The sequence below is a fragment of the Euprymna scolopes genome, chromosome 46, assembly GCF_053919585.1.
Source record: "Euprymna scolopes isolate OS-2025 chromosome 46, ASM5391958v1, whole genome shotgun sequence".
Lineage (NCBI taxonomy): Eukaryota > Metazoa > Mollusca > Cephalopoda > Sepiida > Sepiolidae > Euprymna > Euprymna scolopes.
Window position 1 is genome coordinate 2,570,139 of NC_136527.1, and position 17,842 is coordinate 2,587,980.

The 17,842-nt window shown below is 36.8% G+C and overlaps 58 non-coding genes across 58 annotated transcripts; all 58 read left to right on the forward strand.

Annotated features, from left to right (window-relative positions):
• Positions 1-306: 306 nt before the first annotated feature.
• Trnav-uac (transfer RNA valine (anticodon UAC)) lies at positions 307-379 on the forward strand. Its single transcript has one exon. It is a non-coding gene; the product is annotated as a tRNA-Val (tRNA).
• Positions 380-1,532: 1,153 nt separating this feature from the next.
• Positions 1,533-1,605, forward strand: Trnav-aac (transfer RNA valine (anticodon AAC)). The gene has a single exon. It is a non-coding gene; the product is annotated as a tRNA-Val (tRNA).
• Positions 1,606-1,734: 129 nt separating this feature from the next.
• Positions 1,735-1,807, forward strand: Trnav-aac (transfer RNA valine (anticodon AAC)). Its single transcript has one exon. It is a non-coding gene; the product is annotated as a tRNA-Val (tRNA).
• A 2,361-nt stretch (positions 1,808-4,168) lies between these two features.
• Positions 4,169-4,241, forward strand: Trnav-uac (transfer RNA valine (anticodon UAC)). The gene has a single exon. It is a non-coding gene; the product is annotated as a tRNA-Val (tRNA).
• A 169-nt stretch (positions 4,242-4,410) lies between these two features.
• Positions 4,411-4,483, forward strand: Trnav-aac (transfer RNA valine (anticodon AAC)). The gene has a single exon. It is a non-coding gene; the product is annotated as a tRNA-Val (tRNA).
• A 128-nt stretch (positions 4,484-4,611) lies between these two features.
• Trnav-aac (transfer RNA valine (anticodon AAC)) lies at positions 4,612-4,684 on the forward strand. The gene has a single exon. It is a non-coding gene; the product is annotated as a tRNA-Val (tRNA).
• A 128-nt stretch (positions 4,685-4,812) lies between these two features.
• On the forward strand, positions 4,813-4,885 carry Trnav-uac (transfer RNA valine (anticodon UAC)). Its single transcript has one exon. It is a non-coding gene; the product is annotated as a tRNA-Val (tRNA).
• A 330-nt stretch (positions 4,886-5,215) lies between these two features.
• Trnav-aac (transfer RNA valine (anticodon AAC)) lies at positions 5,216-5,288 on the forward strand. Its single transcript has one exon. It is a non-coding gene; the product is annotated as a tRNA-Val (tRNA).
• A 128-nt stretch (positions 5,289-5,416) lies between these two features.
• Positions 5,417-5,489, forward strand: Trnav-aac (transfer RNA valine (anticodon AAC)). The gene has a single exon. It is a non-coding gene; the product is annotated as a tRNA-Val (tRNA).
• Positions 5,490-5,617: 128 nt separating this feature from the next.
• Trnav-uac (transfer RNA valine (anticodon UAC)) lies at positions 5,618-5,690 on the forward strand. The gene has a single exon. It is a non-coding gene; the product is annotated as a tRNA-Val (tRNA).
• Positions 5,691-5,818: 128 nt separating this feature from the next.
• Trnav-aac (transfer RNA valine (anticodon AAC)) lies at positions 5,819-5,891 on the forward strand. Its single transcript has one exon. It is a non-coding gene; the product is annotated as a tRNA-Val (tRNA).
• Positions 5,892-6,020: 129 nt separating this feature from the next.
• Positions 6,021-6,093, forward strand: Trnav-aac (transfer RNA valine (anticodon AAC)). The gene has a single exon. It is a non-coding gene; the product is annotated as a tRNA-Val (tRNA).
• Positions 6,094-6,221: 128 nt separating this feature from the next.
• On the forward strand, positions 6,222-6,294 carry Trnav-uac (transfer RNA valine (anticodon UAC)). The gene has a single exon. It is a non-coding gene; the product is annotated as a tRNA-Val (tRNA).
• A 128-nt stretch (positions 6,295-6,422) lies between these two features.
• Trnav-uac (transfer RNA valine (anticodon UAC)) lies at positions 6,423-6,495 on the forward strand. The gene has a single exon. It is a non-coding gene; the product is annotated as a tRNA-Val (tRNA).
• Positions 6,496-6,824: 329 nt separating this feature from the next.
• Positions 6,825-6,897, forward strand: Trnav-uac (transfer RNA valine (anticodon UAC)). Its single transcript has one exon. It is a non-coding gene; the product is annotated as a tRNA-Val (tRNA).
• Positions 6,898-7,025: 128 nt separating this feature from the next.
• Trnav-uac (transfer RNA valine (anticodon UAC)) lies at positions 7,026-7,098 on the forward strand. Its single transcript has one exon. It is a non-coding gene; the product is annotated as a tRNA-Val (tRNA).
• A 129-nt stretch (positions 7,099-7,227) lies between these two features.
• Positions 7,228-7,300, forward strand: Trnav-aac (transfer RNA valine (anticodon AAC)). Its single transcript has one exon. It is a non-coding gene; the product is annotated as a tRNA-Val (tRNA).
• Positions 7,301-7,428: 128 nt separating this feature from the next.
• On the forward strand, positions 7,429-7,501 carry Trnav-uac (transfer RNA valine (anticodon UAC)). The gene has a single exon. It is a non-coding gene; the product is annotated as a tRNA-Val (tRNA).
• Positions 7,502-7,629: 128 nt separating this feature from the next.
• Positions 7,630-7,702, forward strand: Trnav-uac (transfer RNA valine (anticodon UAC)). The gene has a single exon. It is a non-coding gene; the product is annotated as a tRNA-Val (tRNA).
• Positions 7,703-7,830: 128 nt separating this feature from the next.
• On the forward strand, positions 7,831-7,903 carry Trnav-uac (transfer RNA valine (anticodon UAC)). Its single transcript has one exon. It is a non-coding gene; the product is annotated as a tRNA-Val (tRNA).
• A 329-nt stretch (positions 7,904-8,232) lies between these two features.
• Trnav-uac (transfer RNA valine (anticodon UAC)) lies at positions 8,233-8,305 on the forward strand. Its single transcript has one exon. It is a non-coding gene; the product is annotated as a tRNA-Val (tRNA).
• A 530-nt stretch (positions 8,306-8,835) lies between these two features.
• On the forward strand, positions 8,836-8,908 carry Trnav-uac (transfer RNA valine (anticodon UAC)). The gene has a single exon. It is a non-coding gene; the product is annotated as a tRNA-Val (tRNA).
• Positions 8,909-9,036: 128 nt separating this feature from the next.
• Trnav-uac (transfer RNA valine (anticodon UAC)) lies at positions 9,037-9,109 on the forward strand. The gene has a single exon. It is a non-coding gene; the product is annotated as a tRNA-Val (tRNA).
• A 128-nt stretch (positions 9,110-9,237) lies between these two features.
• Trnav-aac (transfer RNA valine (anticodon AAC)) lies at positions 9,238-9,310 on the forward strand. Its single transcript has one exon. It is a non-coding gene; the product is annotated as a tRNA-Val (tRNA).
• A 129-nt stretch (positions 9,311-9,439) lies between these two features.
• On the forward strand, positions 9,440-9,512 carry Trnav-aac (transfer RNA valine (anticodon AAC)). Its single transcript has one exon. It is a non-coding gene; the product is annotated as a tRNA-Val (tRNA).
• A 128-nt stretch (positions 9,513-9,640) lies between these two features.
• Positions 9,641-9,713, forward strand: Trnav-uac (transfer RNA valine (anticodon UAC)). Its single transcript has one exon. It is a non-coding gene; the product is annotated as a tRNA-Val (tRNA).
• Positions 9,714-9,841: 128 nt separating this feature from the next.
• On the forward strand, positions 9,842-9,914 carry Trnav-uac (transfer RNA valine (anticodon UAC)). The gene has a single exon. It is a non-coding gene; the product is annotated as a tRNA-Val (tRNA).
• A 128-nt stretch (positions 9,915-10,042) lies between these two features.
• On the forward strand, positions 10,043-10,115 carry Trnav-aac (transfer RNA valine (anticodon AAC)). Its single transcript has one exon. It is a non-coding gene; the product is annotated as a tRNA-Val (tRNA).
• Positions 10,116-10,243: 128 nt separating this feature from the next.
• Trnav-uac (transfer RNA valine (anticodon UAC)) lies at positions 10,244-10,316 on the forward strand. The gene has a single exon. It is a non-coding gene; the product is annotated as a tRNA-Val (tRNA).
• Positions 10,317-10,444: 128 nt separating this feature from the next.
• On the forward strand, positions 10,445-10,517 carry Trnav-uac (transfer RNA valine (anticodon UAC)). Its single transcript has one exon. It is a non-coding gene; the product is annotated as a tRNA-Val (tRNA).
• A 129-nt stretch (positions 10,518-10,646) lies between these two features.
• Positions 10,647-10,719, forward strand: Trnav-aac (transfer RNA valine (anticodon AAC)). Its single transcript has one exon. It is a non-coding gene; the product is annotated as a tRNA-Val (tRNA).
• A 128-nt stretch (positions 10,720-10,847) lies between these two features.
• Trnav-uac (transfer RNA valine (anticodon UAC)) lies at positions 10,848-10,920 on the forward strand. The gene has a single exon. It is a non-coding gene; the product is annotated as a tRNA-Val (tRNA).
• A 128-nt stretch (positions 10,921-11,048) lies between these two features.
• Trnav-uac (transfer RNA valine (anticodon UAC)) lies at positions 11,049-11,121 on the forward strand. The gene has a single exon. It is a non-coding gene; the product is annotated as a tRNA-Val (tRNA).
• Positions 11,122-11,852: 731 nt separating this feature from the next.
• Positions 11,853-11,925, forward strand: Trnav-uac (transfer RNA valine (anticodon UAC)). The gene has a single exon. It is a non-coding gene; the product is annotated as a tRNA-Val (tRNA).
• Positions 11,926-12,053: 128 nt separating this feature from the next.
• Trnav-uac (transfer RNA valine (anticodon UAC)) lies at positions 12,054-12,126 on the forward strand. The gene has a single exon. It is a non-coding gene; the product is annotated as a tRNA-Val (tRNA).
• Positions 12,127-12,254: 128 nt separating this feature from the next.
• Positions 12,255-12,327, forward strand: Trnav-aac (transfer RNA valine (anticodon AAC)). The gene has a single exon. It is a non-coding gene; the product is annotated as a tRNA-Val (tRNA).
• A 128-nt stretch (positions 12,328-12,455) lies between these two features.
• Trnav-uac (transfer RNA valine (anticodon UAC)) lies at positions 12,456-12,528 on the forward strand. The gene has a single exon. It is a non-coding gene; the product is annotated as a tRNA-Val (tRNA).
• Positions 12,529-12,656: 128 nt separating this feature from the next.
• On the forward strand, positions 12,657-12,729 carry Trnav-uac (transfer RNA valine (anticodon UAC)). The gene has a single exon. It is a non-coding gene; the product is annotated as a tRNA-Val (tRNA).
• A 128-nt stretch (positions 12,730-12,857) lies between these two features.
• Positions 12,858-12,930, forward strand: Trnav-uac (transfer RNA valine (anticodon UAC)). The gene has a single exon. It is a non-coding gene; the product is annotated as a tRNA-Val (tRNA).
• Positions 12,931-13,058: 128 nt separating this feature from the next.
• Positions 13,059-13,131, forward strand: Trnav-uac (transfer RNA valine (anticodon UAC)). Its single transcript has one exon. It is a non-coding gene; the product is annotated as a tRNA-Val (tRNA).
• A 127-nt stretch (positions 13,132-13,258) lies between these two features.
• On the forward strand, positions 13,259-13,331 carry Trnav-aac (transfer RNA valine (anticodon AAC)). The gene has a single exon. It is a non-coding gene; the product is annotated as a tRNA-Val (tRNA).
• A 128-nt stretch (positions 13,332-13,459) lies between these two features.
• On the forward strand, positions 13,460-13,532 carry Trnav-uac (transfer RNA valine (anticodon UAC)). The gene has a single exon. It is a non-coding gene; the product is annotated as a tRNA-Val (tRNA).
• A 329-nt stretch (positions 13,533-13,861) lies between these two features.
• Trnav-uac (transfer RNA valine (anticodon UAC)) lies at positions 13,862-13,934 on the forward strand. Its single transcript has one exon. It is a non-coding gene; the product is annotated as a tRNA-Val (tRNA).
• A 128-nt stretch (positions 13,935-14,062) lies between these two features.
• Positions 14,063-14,135, forward strand: Trnav-uac (transfer RNA valine (anticodon UAC)). Its single transcript has one exon. It is a non-coding gene; the product is annotated as a tRNA-Val (tRNA).
• A 128-nt stretch (positions 14,136-14,263) lies between these two features.
• Positions 14,264-14,336, forward strand: Trnav-uac (transfer RNA valine (anticodon UAC)). Its single transcript has one exon. It is a non-coding gene; the product is annotated as a tRNA-Val (tRNA).
• Positions 14,337-14,464: 128 nt separating this feature from the next.
• Trnav-uac (transfer RNA valine (anticodon UAC)) lies at positions 14,465-14,537 on the forward strand. Its single transcript has one exon. It is a non-coding gene; the product is annotated as a tRNA-Val (tRNA).
• Positions 14,538-14,665: 128 nt separating this feature from the next.
• Trnav-uac (transfer RNA valine (anticodon UAC)) lies at positions 14,666-14,738 on the forward strand. The gene has a single exon. It is a non-coding gene; the product is annotated as a tRNA-Val (tRNA).
• A 330-nt stretch (positions 14,739-15,068) lies between these two features.
• Trnav-aac (transfer RNA valine (anticodon AAC)) lies at positions 15,069-15,141 on the forward strand. The gene has a single exon. It is a non-coding gene; the product is annotated as a tRNA-Val (tRNA).
• Positions 15,142-15,329: 188 nt separating this feature from the next.
• On the forward strand, positions 15,330-15,402 carry Trnav-uac (transfer RNA valine (anticodon UAC)). Its single transcript has one exon. It is a non-coding gene; the product is annotated as a tRNA-Val (tRNA).
• Positions 15,403-15,932: 530 nt separating this feature from the next.
• Trnav-uac (transfer RNA valine (anticodon UAC)) lies at positions 15,933-16,005 on the forward strand. Its single transcript has one exon. It is a non-coding gene; the product is annotated as a tRNA-Val (tRNA).
• A 328-nt stretch (positions 16,006-16,333) lies between these two features.
• Trnav-uac (transfer RNA valine (anticodon UAC)) lies at positions 16,334-16,406 on the forward strand. Its single transcript has one exon. It is a non-coding gene; the product is annotated as a tRNA-Val (tRNA).
• Positions 16,407-16,534: 128 nt separating this feature from the next.
• Positions 16,535-16,607, forward strand: Trnav-aac (transfer RNA valine (anticodon AAC)). The gene has a single exon. It is a non-coding gene; the product is annotated as a tRNA-Val (tRNA).
• Positions 16,608-16,735: 128 nt separating this feature from the next.
• On the forward strand, positions 16,736-16,808 carry Trnav-uac (transfer RNA valine (anticodon UAC)). The gene has a single exon. It is a non-coding gene; the product is annotated as a tRNA-Val (tRNA).
• Positions 16,809-16,936: 128 nt separating this feature from the next.
• Trnav-uac (transfer RNA valine (anticodon UAC)) lies at positions 16,937-17,009 on the forward strand. Its single transcript has one exon. It is a non-coding gene; the product is annotated as a tRNA-Val (tRNA).
• Positions 17,010-17,137: 128 nt separating this feature from the next.
• Positions 17,138-17,210, forward strand: Trnav-uac (transfer RNA valine (anticodon UAC)). Its single transcript has one exon. It is a non-coding gene; the product is annotated as a tRNA-Val (tRNA).
• Positions 17,211-17,338: 128 nt separating this feature from the next.
• Trnav-uac (transfer RNA valine (anticodon UAC)) lies at positions 17,339-17,411 on the forward strand. The gene has a single exon. It is a non-coding gene; the product is annotated as a tRNA-Val (tRNA).
• Positions 17,412-17,538: 127 nt separating this feature from the next.
• Trnav-aac (transfer RNA valine (anticodon AAC)) lies at positions 17,539-17,611 on the forward strand. Its single transcript has one exon. It is a non-coding gene; the product is annotated as a tRNA-Val (tRNA).
• A 128-nt stretch (positions 17,612-17,739) lies between these two features.
• Trnav-uac (transfer RNA valine (anticodon UAC)) lies at positions 17,740-17,812 on the forward strand. Its single transcript has one exon. It is a non-coding gene; the product is annotated as a tRNA-Val (tRNA).
• The last annotated feature ends 30 nt before the right edge of the window (positions 17,813-17,842 follow it).

Sequence of the window (17,842 nt, forward strand, 5' to 3'; positions counted from 1 at the left end):
TTTGATATTCTGTCTCTTTTCCATTGTTTTGCACACAATTTCATCAACTTTTAGATAAAACCGTCTACGGATTGGCAACGGGTCTGTGCTATAGGATCACCACTACACCACCGAACCGTTGCTAATCCATTCTGCTTTACACGCAGAAAGTCGCGTGTTCGAAACTCGTCGGCACCTGCTTTTGCCATCATGTTCACTAGTTAAAATTGAAAAAATACACAAATTTGGTTGGAAATTCCTTCTATTTTCCATTGTTTTGCAGACAATTCAGCATCTTTTAGATAAAACACTCTTTGGATTGGCAACGGTTCTGTGGTGTAGTGGTTATCACATCTGCTTTACACGCAGAAAGTCGCGAGTTCGAACCTCGTCGGAACCTATGTTTTGCCATCATCTTCACTAGTTAAAATACAAAAATTTGGGTGGAAATTCTTTTTGTTTTCCATTGTTTTGCGTAAAATTAAGAATGTTTTAGATAAAACACCCTTTGGATTGGCAACTGTTCTGTGGTGTAGTGGTTATCACATCTGCTTTACACGCAGAAAGTCGCGAGTTCGACCCTCGTCGGAACCTATGTTTTAACATCATGTTCACTAGTTAAAAATGACAAAATACACAAATTTGTTTGATATTCTTTCTATTTTCCATTGTTTTGCAGACAATTTCATCAACTTTTAGATAAAACTGGCTATGGATTGGCAACGGGTCTGTGCTATAGGATCACCACTACACCACCGAACCGTTGCTAATCCATTCTGCTTTACACGCAGAAAGTCGCGTGTTCGAAACTCGTCGGCACCTGCTTTTGCCATCATGTTCACAAGTTAAAATTGAAAAAATACACAAATTTCGTTGGAAGTTCTTTCTATTGTCCATTGTTTTGCAGAAAATTCAAAATGTTTTAGATAAAACACTCTTTGGATTGGCGACGGTGCTGTGGTGTAGTGGTTATCACATCTGCTTTACACGCAGAAAGTAGCGAGTTCGAACCTTTCCGAAACCTATGCTTTTGTCTTCATCTTAACTGGTACATTGAAAAAATACCAAAATTTCGTTGGAAATCATTCCCTTTCAATTATGTTGGATACAAATTCATCAACTTTTATATAAAACTCTCTATAGATATGCAACGGTTCTGTGGTGTAGTGTTTATCACATCTGCTTTACACGCAGAAAGTCGCGAGTTCGAACCTCGCCGGAACGTATGCTTTTGTCTTCATCTTTACTGTTACATTGAAAAAATACCAAAATTTCGTTGGAAATTATTATGTTTTTATTGTTTAGGATACAAATTCATCAACTTTTATATAAAACTCTCTATAGATTGGCAACATTTCTGTGGTGTAGTGGTTATCAAATCTGCTTTATACGCAGAAAGTCGCGAGTTCGAACCTCGCCGGAACCTATGCTTTTGTCTTCATCTTAACTGTTACATTGAAAAAATACACAAAATATCGTTGGAAAATATTGTTTTCATTGTTTTGGATACAAATTCATCAACTTTTATATAAAACTCTCTATAGATTGGCAACGGTTCTGTGGTGTAGTGGTTATCACATCTGCTTAACACGCTGAAAGTCGCGAGTTCGAACCTCGCCGGAACCTATGCTTTTGTCTTCATCTTAACTGTTACATTGAAAAAATACCAAAATTTCTTTGGAAATCATTAACTTTTTAATTGTTTTGGATACAAATTAATCAACTTTTAGATAAAACTCTCTATAGATCGGCAACGGTTCTGTGGTGTAGTGGTTATCACATCTGCTTAACACGCAGAAAGTCGCGAGTTCGAACTTCGCCGGAACCTATGCTTTTGTCTTCATCTTAACTGTTACATTGACAAAATACCAAAATTTCTTTGGCAATCATTACCTTTCCATTTTTTTTTTTTTTTTTTTTTTTTTATTACATTTTCACCCCAAACAAGGCAAATTGCCACTTTGGTGTAGGGGGCTACTATCAGGGGCAACAACTACTGGGGTACTATGTAGGGATTTGGGCAGCAAGGTGTCGGTTCACGTTACACTTGAACTTCTGCACGTCAGTACTGTTGGGGAAGCAGGGACCTGGAATGGAATTCCAGAGTCTTGCGGTTCTGGGGAAGAAACTATTGGAGTAAAAAGATCTTTTACATCTAGGGACCTCTACAGTGTGGGGGTGGGATCTAGTAGCCTGTCGGGTCTGTCGAGGGTGCTCGCGTCGTGGGGGCACAAGTGATTGCAGTTCATCAGAGCATTCACCACTAAAATACTTGTAGAACAGGCAGAGGGATGCAACATTTCGTCGATGGGACAGACGCTGAAGCTTAGATGCCAGTTCAGGGCCTATCAGATTTGCGACTCTCTTTTGAACCTTGTCAAGGAGCGAGAGACTAGTAGCAGATGCACCAGCCCAGATGTGGCAGCAATACTCCATACATGGGCGAATGGTGGCCTTATAGAGGTACAGGATACTTTCGGGTGTTAGTAGTTTTCTAGCACGGTAGAGAGAGCCTACCTTTCTTGCAGCGGCCCTGGCAATGCCTTCAATGTAATTGTTCCAACTCATGTTTCCTGTGAACGTTAGGCCAAGGAGTTTGAAAGATGGACTCTCAGATAAAGGGTCGTTGGCCATTGCTATTGGTGGTAGAGAGGGTTTCTTGTAATTATTGAATGAAACTAGTTTAGTCTTGGCAGCATTGAACGCGACCAACCACTTTTGTCCCCATTCCACTACAGATTGGAGGTCTTCCTCTAGTGTTTCTGCCATTTCTTTAGAAATGTGTTCATTCGTCTTCCTGTCGTGTCTGCCATAGAGTGTAGTGTCATCAGCATATATACCCATCTCAGAGGCAATGTTGTCGGGGAGGTCATTTATGAATATCAGGAACAATAGAGGTCCAAGGATAGAACCCTGGGGCACTCCCGCATTTATATCATATTGTTTAGATGTGCGACCGTCGAGGACTACCTGGATTTTTCTCTTATCTAAGAAGGATTTAATTATGTTAAGTATTCTACCAGTGATACCGTAAGATCTAATCTTCCTGAGGAGACCCTCATGCCATACCCTGTCAAAAGCCTTAGATATATTTAGAGTTACCGCTCTGCCTTCCCCCGCTTTGTCCAGTGATTGGTATATACGTTCAGAGATCACGGTGAGGATGTCTGCTGTGGAACGGGCTTGTCTAAATCCATATTGTTTGTCAGTCAGTAGTTTAGCATCTGTAAGATGATGGACTAGAGCATGGTTAATTATGGTCTCAAATATTTTGGCAAAAAGTGGGAGGAGGCTAATGGGGCGATAATTTGATGGGTCTGTCCTTTCGCCAGAATTCTTGAATACTGGTACAACAGAAGCAGTTTTCCAACAGCCCGGAAAGCAAGCTTCATTAAGACATTTGTTGTAGAGTTTGGAGAGAACTGGAGCTACTTCGGCTGAGCACTTTTTTAATAGCACAGCTGGGATAAGATCGGGTCCACATGCTTTTGAGGTGTCAAGGTTTTTTATGATAGCATGCACCTGAGCAGGGGTGGTTTTCAGATCGTCTAGTGTTGCGTCTGTCCGCATAGGAAAGTCAGGTAGGGGGTGGTTGGAAGGGTCCAGTGTGGAGTTTGAGGCAAACCGACTGGCAAGCATGTTAGCCTTGTCGGTTGCTGAGGAGACAACCTCGTGATTGTTGGTTAGTGGGGGAATTGTTGATTGCCCATTATTTACTACACTGTTGTAGATTTTCCAGAAGTCTCGAGTTCCTAGTTTTTGTGCTTCGATGCGCTTTTTAGTGGTTGCCGTAAATTCTCTCTTAGCTGTCGCTATTTCTTTCTTAACGTTATTTCTAGCTTCTATATACTTCAGTCTGTTTGAACTGGACTTATGTCGGTTAAACCTACGGTATGCATGCTGCTTTTGAGTAATGGCAGTTGCACAAGTCGACGTAAACCATTGGGGAGAGTGGGGCTTACTATAAAATTTCCGCATGGGAACATGCGCTTCGATTGTAGTTTTGAACCAGTCAGTGGTCTCGTTAGCACACTGTTCAGCAGGGAGAGAGAAAATATTTTTCCATGGAGCATCTCTAATTAGTTCCCTGATGGCTTCCCAGTCAGCCTTATTATAATATCTCCAACTTTTCATTGTTTTGGATACAAATTCATCAACTTTTAGATAAAACTCTCTATAGATTGGCAACGGTTCTGTGGTGTAGTGGTTATCACATCTGCTTTACACGCAGAAAGTCGCGAGTTCGAACCTCGCCGGAACCTATGCTTTTGTCTTCATCTTAACTGGTACATTGAAAAAATACACAAAATATCGTTGGAGATATTATAATAAGGCTGACTGGGAAGCCATCAGTCAGCCTTATTATAATATCTCATTGTTTTGGATACAAATTAATCAACTTTTAGATAAAACTCTCTATAGATCGGCAACGGTTCTGTGGTGTAGTAGTTATCACATCTGCTTAACACGCAGAAAGTCGCGAGTTCGAACTTCGCCGGAACCTATGCTTTTGTCTTCATCTTAACTGTTACATTGACAAAATACCAAAATTTCTTTGGAAATCATTACCTTTTCATTGTTTTGGATACAAATTAATACACTTTTAGATAAAACTCTCTACAGACCGGCAACGGTTCTGTGGTGTAGTGGTTATCGCATCTGCTTAACACTCAGACAGTCGCGAGTTCGAACCTCGCCGGAACCTATGCTTTTGTCTTCATCTTAACTGTTACATTGACAAAATACCAAAATTTCTTTGGAAATCATTACCTTTTCATTGTTTTGGATACAAATTAATCCACTTTTAGATAAATTACTCTATAGATCGGCAACGGTTCAGTGGTGTAGTGGTTATCACGTCTGCTTTACACGCAGAAAGTCGCGAGTTCGAACCTCGCCGGAACCTATGCTGTTGTCTTCATCTTAACTGTTACATTGAAAAAATACCAAAATTTCTTTGGAAATCATTACCTTTTCATTGTTTTGGATACAAATTCATCAAGTTTTAGATAAAACTCTCTGTAGATCGGCAACGATTCTGTGGTGTAGTGGTTATCACATCTGCTTAACACGCAGAAAGTCGCGAGTTCGAACATCGCCGGAACCTATGCTTTTGTCTTCATCTTAACTGTTACATTGAAAAAATACCAAAATTTCTTTGGAAATCATTAACTTTTTAATTGTTTTGGATACAAATTAATCAACTTTTAGATAAAACTCTCTATGGATCGGCAACGGTTCTGTGGTGTAGTGGTTATCACATCTGCTTAACACGCAGAAAGTCGCGAGTTCGAACTTCGCCGGAACCTATGCTTTTGTCTTCATCTTAACTGTTACATTGAAAAAATACCAAAATTTCTTTGGAAATCATTACCTTTTCATTGTTTTGGATACAAATTCATCAACTTTTAGATAAAACTCTCTATAGATCGGCATCGGTTCTGTGGTGTAGTGGTTATCACATCTGCTTAACACGCAGAAAGTCGCGAGTTCGAACATCGCCGGAACCTATGCTTTTGTCTTCATCTTAACTGTTACATTGACAAAATACCAAAATGTCTTTGGCAATCATTACCTTTCCATTGTTTTGGATACAAATTCATCAACTTTTAGATAAAACTCTCTATACCTTGGTAACGGTTCTGTGGTGTAGTGGTTATCACATCTGCTTTACACGCAGAAAGTCGCGAGTTCGAACCTCGCCGGAACCTATGCTTTTATCTTTATCTAAACTGTTACATTGAAAAAATACCCAAATTTCTTTGGAAATCATTACCTTTCCATTGTTTTGGATACAAATTCATCAACTTTTAGATAAAACTCTCTGTAGATCGGCAACGGTTCTGTGGTGTAGTGGTTATCACATCTGCTTAACACGCAGAAAGTCGCGAGTTCGAACATCGCCGGAACCTATGCTTGTGTCTTCATCTTAACTGTTACATTGAAAAAATACCAAAATTTCTTTGGAAATCATTAACTTTATAATTGTTTTGGATACAAATTAATCAACTTTTAGATAAAACTCTCTATGGATCGGCAACGGTTCTGTGGTGTAGTGGTTATCACATCTGCTTAACACGCAGAAAGTCGCGAGTTCGAACTTCGCCGGAACCTATGCTTTTGTCTTAATCTTAACTGTTACATTGACAAAATACCAAAATTTCTTTGGCAATCATTACCTTTCCATTGTTTTGGATACAAATTAATCAACTTTTAGATAAAACTCTCTATACCTTGGTAACGGTTCTGTGGTGTAGTGGTTATCACATCTGCTTTACACGCAGAAAGTCGCGAGTTCGAACCTCGCCGGAACCTATGCTTTTATCTTTATCTAAACTGTTACATTGAAAAAATACCCAAATTTCTTTGGAAATAATTACCTTTCCATTGTTTTGGATACAAATTAATCAACTTTTAGATAAAACTCTCTATACCTTGGTAACGGTGCTGTGGTGTAGTGGTTATCACATCTGCTTTACACGCAGAAAGTCGCGAGTTCGAACCTCGTCGGAACCTATGCTTTTATCTTTATGTTAACTGTTTCATTGAAAAAATACCCAAATTTCTTTTGAAATCATTACCTTTCCATTGTTTTGGATACAAATTAATCAACTTTTAGATAAAACTCTCTACACCTTGGTAACGGTTCTGTGGTGTAGTGGTTATCAAATCTGCTTAACACGCAGAAAGTCGCAAGTTCGAACCTCGCCGGAACCTATGCTTTTATCTTTATCTAAACAGTTACATTGAAAAAATACCCAAATTTCTTTGGAAATCATTACCTTTCCATTGTTTTGGATACAAATTAATCAACTTTTAGATAAAACTCTCTATACCTTGGTAACGGTTCTGTGGTGTAGTGGTTATCACATCTGCTTTACACGCAGAAAGTCGCGAGTTCGAACCTCGCCGGAACCTATGCTTTTGTCTTCATCTTAACTGGTACATTGAAAAAATACCAAAATTTCTTTGGAAATCATTACCTTTCCATTGTTTTGGATACAAATTAATCAACTTTTAGATAAAACTCTCTATACCTTCGTAACGGTTCTGTGGTGTAGTGGTTATCACATCTGCTTTACACGCAGAAAGTCGCGAGTTCGAACCGCGCCGGAACCTATGCTTTTATCTTTATCTTAACTGTTTCATTGAAAAAAATACCAAAATTTCTTTGGAAATAATTACCTTTCCATTGTTTTTGATACAAATTAACCAACGTTTAGATAAAACTCTCTATACCTTAGTAACGGTTCTGTGGTGTAGTGGTTATCACATCTGCTTAACACGCAGAAAGTCGCGAGTTCGAACCTCGCCGGAACCTATGCTTTTATCTTTGTCTTAACTGTTACATTGAAAAAATACCAAAATTTCTTTGGAAATCATTACTGTTCCATTGTTTTGGATACAAATTCATCAACTTTTATATAAAACTCTCTATACCTTGGCAACGGTTCTGTGGTGTAGTGGTTATCACATCTGCTTTACACGCAGAAAGTCGCGAGTTCGAACATCGCCGGAACCTATGCTTTTATCTTTATCTTAACTGTTTCATTGAAAAAATACCCAAATTTCTTTGGAAATCATTACCTTTCCATTGTTTTGGATACAAATTAATCAACTTTTAGATAAAACTCTCTATACCTTGGTAACGGTTCTGTGGTGTAGTGGTTATCACATCTGCTTTACACGCAGAAAGTAGCGAGTTCGAACCTCGCCGAAACCTATGCTTTTATATTTATCTTAACTATTACATTGAAAAAATACCAAAATTTCTTTGGAAATCATTACTGTTCCATTGTTTTGGATACAAATTCATCAAATTTTATATAAAACTCTCTACACCTTGGTAACGGTTCTGTGGTGTAGTGGTTATCACATCTTCTTTACACGCAGAAAGTCGCGAGTTCGAACCTCGCCGGAACCTATGCTTTTATCTTTATCTAAACTGTTACATTGAAAAAATACCAAAATTTTTTTGGAAATCATTACCTTTTCATTGTTTTGGATACAAATTAATCAACTTTTAGATAAAACTCTCTATACCTAGGTAACGGTGCTGTGGTGTAGTGGTTATCACATCTGCTTTACACGCAGAAAGTCGCGAGTGCGAACCTCGCCGGAACCTATGCTTTTATCTTTATCTAAACTGTTACATTGAAAAAATACCAAAATTTCTTAGGAAATCATTACCTTTCCATTGTTTTGGATAAAAATTAATCAACTTTTAGATAAAACTCTCTATACCTTGGTAATGGTTCTGTGGTGTAGTGGTTATCACATCTGCTTTACACGCAGAAAGTCGCGAGTGCGAACCTCGCCGGAGCCTATGCTTTTATCTTTATCTAAACTGTTACATTGAAAAAATACCAAAATTTCTTAGGAAATCATTACCTTTCCATTGTTTTGGATACAAATTAATCAACTTTTAGATAAAACTCTCTATACCTTGGTAACGGTGCTGTGGTGTAGTGGTTATCACATCTGCGTTACACGCAGAAAGTCGCGAGTTCGAACCTCGTCGGAACCTATGCTTTTATCTTTATCTAAACTGTTTCATTGAAAAAATACCCAAATTTCTTTGGAAATCATTACCTTTCCATTGTTTTGGATACAAATTAATCAACTTTTAGATAAAACTCTCTACACCTTGGTAAACGTTCTGTGGTGTAGTGGTTATCACATCTGCTTTACACGCAGAAAGTCGCTAGTTCGAACCTCGCCGGAACCTATGCTTTTATCTTTATCTAAACTGTTACATTGAAAAAATACCAAAATTTTTTTGGAAATCATTACCTTTTCATTGTTTTGGATACAAATTAATCAACTTTTAGATAAAACTCTCTATACCTAGGTAACGGTGCTGTGGTGTAGTGGTTATCACATCTGCTTTACACGCAGAAAGTCGCGAGTTCGAACCTCGCCGGAACCTATGCTTTTATCTTTATCTAAACTGTTACATTGAAAAAATACCAAAATTTCTTTGGAAATCATTACTTTTTCATTGTTTTGGATACAAATTAATCCACTTTTAGATAAAATACTCTATAGATCGGCAACGGTTCAGTGGTGTAGTGGTTATCACGTCTGCTTTACACGCAGAAAGTCGCGAGTTCGAACCTCGCCGGAACCTATGCTTTTGTCTTCATCTTAACTGTTACATTGAAAAAATACCAAAATTTCTTTGGAAATCATTACCTTTTCATTGTTTTGGATACAAATTCATCAACTTTTAGATAAAACTCTCTGTAGATCGGCAACGGTTCTGTGGTGTAGTGGTTATCACATCTGCTTAACACGCAGAAAGTCGCGAGTTCGAACATCGCCGGAACCTATACTTTTGTCTTCATCTTAACTGTTACATTGAAAAAATACCAAAATTTCTTTGGAAATCATTAACTTTTTAATTGTTTTGGATACAAATTAATCAACTTTTAGATAAAACTCTCTATGGATCGGCAACGGTTCTGTGGTGTAGTGGTTATCACATCTGCTTAACACGCAGAAAGTCGCGAGTTCGAACTTCGCCGGAACCTATGCTTTTGTCTTCATCTTAACTGTTACATTGACAAAATACCAAAATTTCTTTGGCAATCATTATCTTTCCATTGTTTTGGATACAAATTAATCAACTTTTAGATAAAACTCTCTATACCTTGGTAACGGTTCTGTGGTGTACTGGTTATCACATCTGCTTTACACGCAGAAAGTCGCGAGTTCGAACCTCGCCGGAACCTATGCTTTTATCTTTATCTAAACTGTTACATTGAAAAAATACCCAAATTTCTTTGGAAATCATTACCTTTCCATTGTTTTGGATACAAATTAATCAACTTTTAGATAAAACTCTCTATACCTTGGTAACGGTGCTGTGGTGTAGTGGTTATCACATCTGCTTTACACGCAGAAAGTCGCGAGTTCGAACCTCGCCGGAACCTATGCTTTTATCTTTATGTTAACTGTTTCATTGAAAAAATACCCAAATTTCTTTTGAAATCATTACCTTTCCATTGTTTTGGATACAAATTAATCAACTTTTAGATAAAACTCTCTACACCTTGGTAACGGTTCTGTGGTGTAGTGGTTATCACATCTGCTTAACACGCAGAAAGTCGCAAGTTCGAACCTCGCCGGAACCTGTGCTTTTATCTTTATCTAAACAGTTACATTGAAAAAATACCCAAATTTCTTTTGAAATCATTACCTTTCCATTGTTTTGGATACAAATTAATCAACTTTTAGATAAAACTCTCTATACCTTGGTAACGGTTCTGTGGTGTAGTGGTTATCACATCTGCTTTACACGCAGAAAGTCGCGAGTTCGAACCTCGCCGGAACCTATGCTTTTGTCTTCATCTTAACTGGTACATTGAAAAAATACCCAAATTTCTTTGGAAATCATTACCTTTCCATTGTTTTGGATACAAATTAATCAACTTTTAGATAAAACTCTCTATACCTTGGTAACGGTTCTGTGGTGTAGTGGTTATCACATCTGATTTACACGCAGAAAGTCGCGAGTTCGAACCTCGCCGGAACCTTTGCTTTTATCTTTATCTTAACTGTTTCATTGAAAAAAATACCCAAATTTCTTTGGAAATAATTACCTTTCCATTGTTTTTGATACAAATTAACCAACTTTTAGATAAAACTCTCTATACCTTGGTAACGGTTCTGTGGTGTAGTGGTTATCACATCTGCTTAACACGCAGAAAGTCGCGAGTTCGAACCTCGCCGGAACCTATGCTTTTATCTTTGTCTTAACTGTTACATTGAAAAAATACCAAAATTTCTTTGGAAATCATTACCTTTCCATTGTTTTGGATACAAATTAATCAACTTTTAGATAAAACTCTCTATACCTTGGTAACGGTTCTGTGGTGTAGTGGTTATCACATCTGCTTTACACGCAGAAAGTCGCGAGTTCGAACCTCGGCGGAACCTATGCTTTTATCTTTATCTAAACTGTTACATTGAAAAAATACCCAAATTTCTTTGGAAATTTTTACCTTTCCATTGTTTTGGATACAAATTAATCAACTTTTAGATAAAACTCTCTATACCTTGGTAACGGTTCTGTGGTGTAGTGGTTATCACATCTGCTTTACACGCAGAAAGTCGCGAGTTCGAACCTCGCCGGAAGCTATGCTTTTATCTTTATCTTAACTGTTTCATTGAAAAAATACCCAAATTTCTTTGGAAATCATTACCTTTCCATTGTTTTGGATACAAATTAATCAACTTTTAGATAAAACTCTCTATACCTTGGTAACGGTTCTGTGGTGTAGATGTTATCACATCTGCTTTACACGCAGAAAGTCGCGAGTTCGAACCTCGCCGAAACCTATGCTTTTATATTTATCTTAACTATTACATTGAAAAAATACCAAAATTTCTTTGGAAATCATTACTGTTCCATTGTTTTGGATACAAATTCATCAACTTTTATATAAAACTCTCTATACCTTGGTAACGGTTCTGTGGTGTAGTGGTTATCACATCTTCTTTACACGCAGAAAGTCGCGAGTTCGAACCTCCCCGGAACCTATGCTTTTATCTTTATCTAAACTGTTTCATTGAAAAAATACCCAAATTTCTTTGGAAATCATTACCTTTCCATTGTTTTGGATACAAATTAATCAACTTTTAGATAAAACTCTCTACACCTTGGTAAACGTTCTGTGGTGTAGTGGTTATCACATCTGCTTAACACGCAGAAAGTCGCTAGTTCGAACCTCGCCGGAACCTATGCTTCTATCTTTATCTAAACAGTTACATTGAAAAAATACCCAAATTTCTTTTGAAATCATTACCTTTCCATTGTTTTGGATACAAATTAATCAACTTTTAGATAAAACTCTCTATACCTTGGTAACGGTTCTGTGTTGTAGTGGTTATCACATCTGCTTTACACGCAGAAAGTCGCGAGTTCGAACCTCGTCGGAACCTATGCTTTTATCTTTATCTAAACTGTTACATTGAAAAAATACCCAAATTTCTTTGGAAATCATTACCTTTCCATTGTTTTGGATACAAATTAATCAACTTTTAGATAAAACTCTCTATACCTTTGTAACGGTTCTGTGGTGTAGTGGTTATCACATCTGCTGTACACGCAGAAAGTCGCGAGTTCGAACCTCGCCGGAACCTATGCTTTTGTCTTCATCTTATCATTTACATTGAAAAAATACCAAAATTTCGTTGGAAATTATTATGTTTTCATTGTTTTGGATACAAACTAATCAACTTTTAGATAAAACTCTCTATACATTGGCAACGGTTCTGTGGTGTAGTGGTTATCACATCTGCTTAACACGCAGAAAGTCGCTAGTTCGAACCTCGCCGGAACCTATGCTTTTATCTTTATCTAAACTGTTTCATTGAAAAAATACCCAAATTTCTTTGGAAATCATTACCTTTCCATTGTTTTGGATACAAATTAATCAACTTTTATATAAAACTCTCTACACCTTGGTAACGGTTCTGTGGTGTAGTGGTTATCACATCTGCTTTACACACAGAAAGTCGCGAGTTCGAACCTCGCCGGAACCTATGCTTTTATCTTTATCTAAACTGTTACATTGAAAAAATACCAAAATTTCTTTGGAAATCATTACCTTTCCATTGTTTTGGATACAAATTCATCAACTTTTATATAAACCTCTCTATACCTTGGTAACGGTTCTGTGGTGTAGTGGTTATCACATCTGCTTTACACGCAGAAAATCGCGAGTTCGAACCTCGCCGGAACCTATGCTTTTATCTTTATCTAAACTGTTACATTGAAAAAATACCAAAATTTTTTTGGAAATCATTATCTTTTCATTGTTTTGGATACAAATTAATCAACTTTTAGATAAAACTCTCTATACCTAGGTAACGGTGCTCTGGTGTAGTGGTTATCACATCTGCTTTACACGCAGAAAGTCGCGAGTTCGAACCTCGCCGGAACCTATGCTTTTATCTATATCTTAACTGTTTCATTGAAAAAATACCCAAATTTCTTTGGAAATCATTACCTTTCCATTGTTTTGGATACAAATTAATCAACTTTTAGATAAAACTCTCTATACCTTGGTAACGGTTCTGGGGTGTAGTGGTTATCACATCTGCTTTACACGCAGAAAGTCGCGAGTTCGAACCTCGCCGGAACCTATGCTTTTATCTTTATCTTAACTGTTTCATTGAAAAAATACCCAAATTTTTTGGAAATCATTACCTTTCCATTGTTTTGGATACAAATTAATCAACTTTTATATAAAACTCTCTACACCTTGGTAACGGTTCTGTGGTGTAGTGGTTATCACATCTGCTTAACACGCAGAAAGTCGCTAGTTCGAACCTCGCCGGAACCTATGCTTTTATCTTTATCTAAACTGTTTCATTGAAAAAATACCCAAATTTCTTTGGAAATCATTACCTTTCCATTGTTTTGGATACAAATTAATCAACTTTTAGATAAAACTCTCTACACCTTGGTAACGGTTCTGTGGTGTAGTGGTTATCACATCTGCTTTACACACAGAAAGTCGCGAGTTCGAACCTCGCCGGAACCTATGCTTTTATCTTTATCTTAACTGTTTCATTGAAAAAATACCAAAATTTCTTTGGAAATAATTACCGTTCCATTGTTTTGGATACAAATTCATCAACTTTTATATAAAACTCTCTATACCTTGGTAACTGTTCTGTGGTGTAGTGGTTATAACATCCGCTTTACACGCAGAAAGTCGCGAGTTCGAACCTCGCCGGAACTTATGCTTTTATCTTTATCTAAACTGTTACATTGAAAAAATACCCAAATTTCTTTGGAAATCATTGCCTTTTCATTGTGTTGGATACAAATTAATCAACTTTTAGATAAAACTCTCTATACCTTGGTAACGGTTCTGTGGTGTAGTGGTTATCACATCTGCTTTACACGCAGAAAATCGCGAGTTCGAACCTCGCCGGAACCTATGCTTTTATCTATATCTTAACTGTTTCATTGAAAAAATACCAAAATTTCTTTGGAAATCATTACCTTTCCATTGTTTTGGATACAAATTAATCAACTTTTAGATAAAACTCTCTATACCTTGGTAACGGTTCTGTGGTGTAGTCGTTATCACATCTGCTTTACACGCAGAAAGTCGCGAGTTCGAACCTCGCCGGAACCTATGCTTTTATCTTTATCTTAACTGTTTCATTGAAAAAATACCCAAATTTCTTTGGAAATCATTACCTTTCCATTGTTTTTGATACAAATTAATCAACTTTTAGATAAAACTCTCTATACCTTGGTAACGGTTCTGTGGTGTAGTCGTTATCACATCTGCTTTACACGCAGAAAGTCGCGAGTTCGAACCTCGCCGGAACCTATGCTTTTATCTTAATCTTAACTGTTTCATTGAAAAAATACCCAAATTTCTTTGGAAATCATTACCTTTCCATTGTTTTGGATACAAATTAATCAACTTTTAGATAAAACTCTCTATACCTTGGTAACGGTTCTGTGGTGTAGTGGTTTTCACATCTGCTTTACACACAGACAGTCGCGAGTTCGAACCTCGCCGGAACCTATGCTTTTATCTTTATCTTAACTGTTACATTGAAAAAATACCAAAATTTCTTTGGAAATCATTACTGTTCCATTGTTTTGGATACAAATTCATCAACTTTTATATAAAACTCTCTATACCTTGGTAACGGTTCTGTGGTGTAGTGGTTATCACATCTGCTTTACACGCAGAAAGTCGCGAGTTCGAACCTCGCCGGAACCTATGCTTTTATCTTTATCTAAACTGTTACATTGAAAAAATACCCAAATTTCTTTGGAAATCATTACCTTTCCATTGTTTTGGATACAAATTAATCAACTTTTAGATAAAACTCTCTATACATTGGTAACGGTTCTGTGGTGTAGTGGTTATAACATCTGCTTAACACGCAGAAAGTCGCTAGTTCGAACCTCGCCGGAACCTATGCTTTTATCTTTATCTTAACTGTTTCATTGAAAAAAATACCCAAATTTCTTTGGAAATAATTACCTTTCCATTGTTTTTGATACAAATTAACCAACTTTTAGATAAAACTCTCTATACCTTGGTAACGGTTCTGTGGTGTAGTGGTTATCACATCTGCTTAACACGCAGAAAGTCTCGAGTTCGAACCTCGCCGGAACCAATGCTTTTATCTTTGTCTTAACTGTTACATTGAAAAAATACCAAAATTTCTTTGTATTCTTATTTTAAATATTTATCTTAACTATTACATTGAAAAAATACCAAAATTTCTTTGGAAATCATTACTGTTCCATTGTTTTGGATACAAATTCATCAACTTTTATATAAAACTCTCTATACCTTGGTAACGGTTCTGTGGTGTAGTGGTTATCACATCTTCTTTACACGCAGAAAGTCGCGAGTTCGAACCTCGCCGGAACCAATGCTTTTATCTTTATCTAAACTGTTACATTGAAAAAATACCCAAATTTCTTTGGAAATCATTACCTTTCAATTGTTTTGGATACAAATTAATCAACTTTTAGATAAAACTCTCTATACCTTGGTAACGGTTCTGTGGTGTAGTGGTTATCACATCTGCGTTACACGCAGAAAGTCGCGACTTCGAACCTCGTCGGAACCTATGCTTTTATCTTTATCTAAACTGTTTCATTGAAAAAATACCCAAATTTCTTTGGAAATCATTACCTTTCCATTGTTTTGGATACAAATTAATCAACTTTTATATAAAACTCTCTATACCTTGGTAACGGTTCTGTGGTGTAGTGGTTATCACATCTTCTTTACACGCAGAAAGTCGTTAGTTCGGACCTCGCCGGAACCTATGCTTCTATCTTTATCTAAACAGTTACATTGAAAAAATACCCAAATTTCTTTTGAAATCATTACCTTTCCATTGTTTTGGATACAAATTAATCAACTTTTAGATAAAACTCTCTATACCTTGGTAACGGTTCTGTGTTGTAGTGGTTATCACATCTGCTTTACACGCAGAAAGTCGCGAGTTCGAACCTCGTCGGAACCTATGCTTTTATTTTATCTAAACTGTTACATTGAAAAAATACCCAAATTTCTTTGGAAATCATTACCTTTCCATTGTTTTGGATACAAATTAATCAACTTTTAGATAAAACTCTCTATACCTTTGTAACGGTTCTGTGGTGTAGTGGTTATCACATCTGCTGTACACGCAGAAAGTCGCTAGTTCGAACCTCGCCGGAACGTATGCTTTTGTCTTCATCTTATCATTTACATTGAAAAAATACCAAAATTTCGTTGGAAATTATTATGTTTTCATTGTTTTGGATACAAATTCATCAACTTTTATATAAAACTCTCTATAGATTTGCAACGGTTCTGTGGTGTAGTGGTTATCACATCTGCTTTACACGCAGCAAGTCGCGAGTTCGAACCTCGCCGGAACCTATGCTTTTATCTTTATCTTAACTGTTTCATTGAAAAAATACCCAAATTTCTTTGGAAATCATTACCTTTCCAGTGTATTGGATACAAATTAATCAACTTTTAGATAAAACTCTTTATACATTGGCAACGGTTCTGTGGTGTAGTGGTTATCACATCTGCTTAACACGCAGAAAGTCGCTAGTTCGAACCTCGCCGGAACCTATGCTTTTATCTTTATCTAAACTGTTTCATTGAAAAAATACCCAAATTTCTTTGGAAATCATTACCTTTCCATTGTTTTGGATACAAATTAATCAACTTTTATATAAAACTCTCTACACCTTGGTAACGGTTCTGTGGTGTAGTGGTTATCACATCTGCTTTACACGCAGAAAGTCGCGAGTTCGAACCTCGCCGGAACCTATGCTTTTATCTTTATCTTAACTGTTTCATTGAAAAAATACCAAAATTTCTTTGGAAATAATTACCGTTCCATTGTTTTGGATACAAATTCATCAACTTTTATATAAAACTCTCTATACCTTGGTAACGGTTCTGTAGTGTAGTGGTTATCACATCTGCTTTACACGCAGAAAGTCGCGAGTTCGAACCTCGCCGGAACCTATGCTTTTATCTATATCTAAACTGTTTCATTGAAAAAATACCCAAATTTCTTTGGAAATCATTACTTTTCCATTGTTTTGGATACAAATTAATCAACTTTTAGATAAAACTCTCTATACCTTGGTAACGGTTCTGGGGTGTAGTGGTTATCACATCTGCTTTACACGCAGAAAGTCGCGAGTTCGAACCTCGCCGGAACCTATGCTTTTATCTTTATCTAAACTGTTACATTGAAAAAATACCCAAATTTCTTTGGAAATCATTACCTTTCCATTGTTTTGGATACAAATTAATCAACTTTTAGATAAAACTCTCTCTACCTTGGTAACGGTTCTGTGGTGTAGTGGTTATCACATCTGCATTACACGCAGAAAGTCGCGAGTTCGAACCTCGCCGGAAGCTATGCTTTTATCTTTATCTTAACTGTTTCATTGAAAAAATACCCAAATTTTTTGGAAATCATTACCTTTCCATTGTTTTGGATACAAATTAATCAACTTTTAGATAAAACTCTCTACACCTTGGTAACGGTTCTGTGGTGTAGTGGTTATCACATCTGCTTAACACGCAGAAAGTCGCGAGTTCGAACCTCGCCGGAACCTATGCTTTTATCTTTATCTAAACTGTTTCATTGAAAAAATACCCAAATTTCTTTGGAAATCATTACCTTTCCATTGTTTTGGATACAAATTAATCAACTTTTAGATAAAACTCTCTATACCTTGGTAACGGTTCTGTGGTGTAGTGGTTATCATATCTGCTTTACACACAGAAAGTCGCGAGTTCGAACCTCGCCGGAACCTATGCTTTTATCTTTATCTTAACTGTTTCAT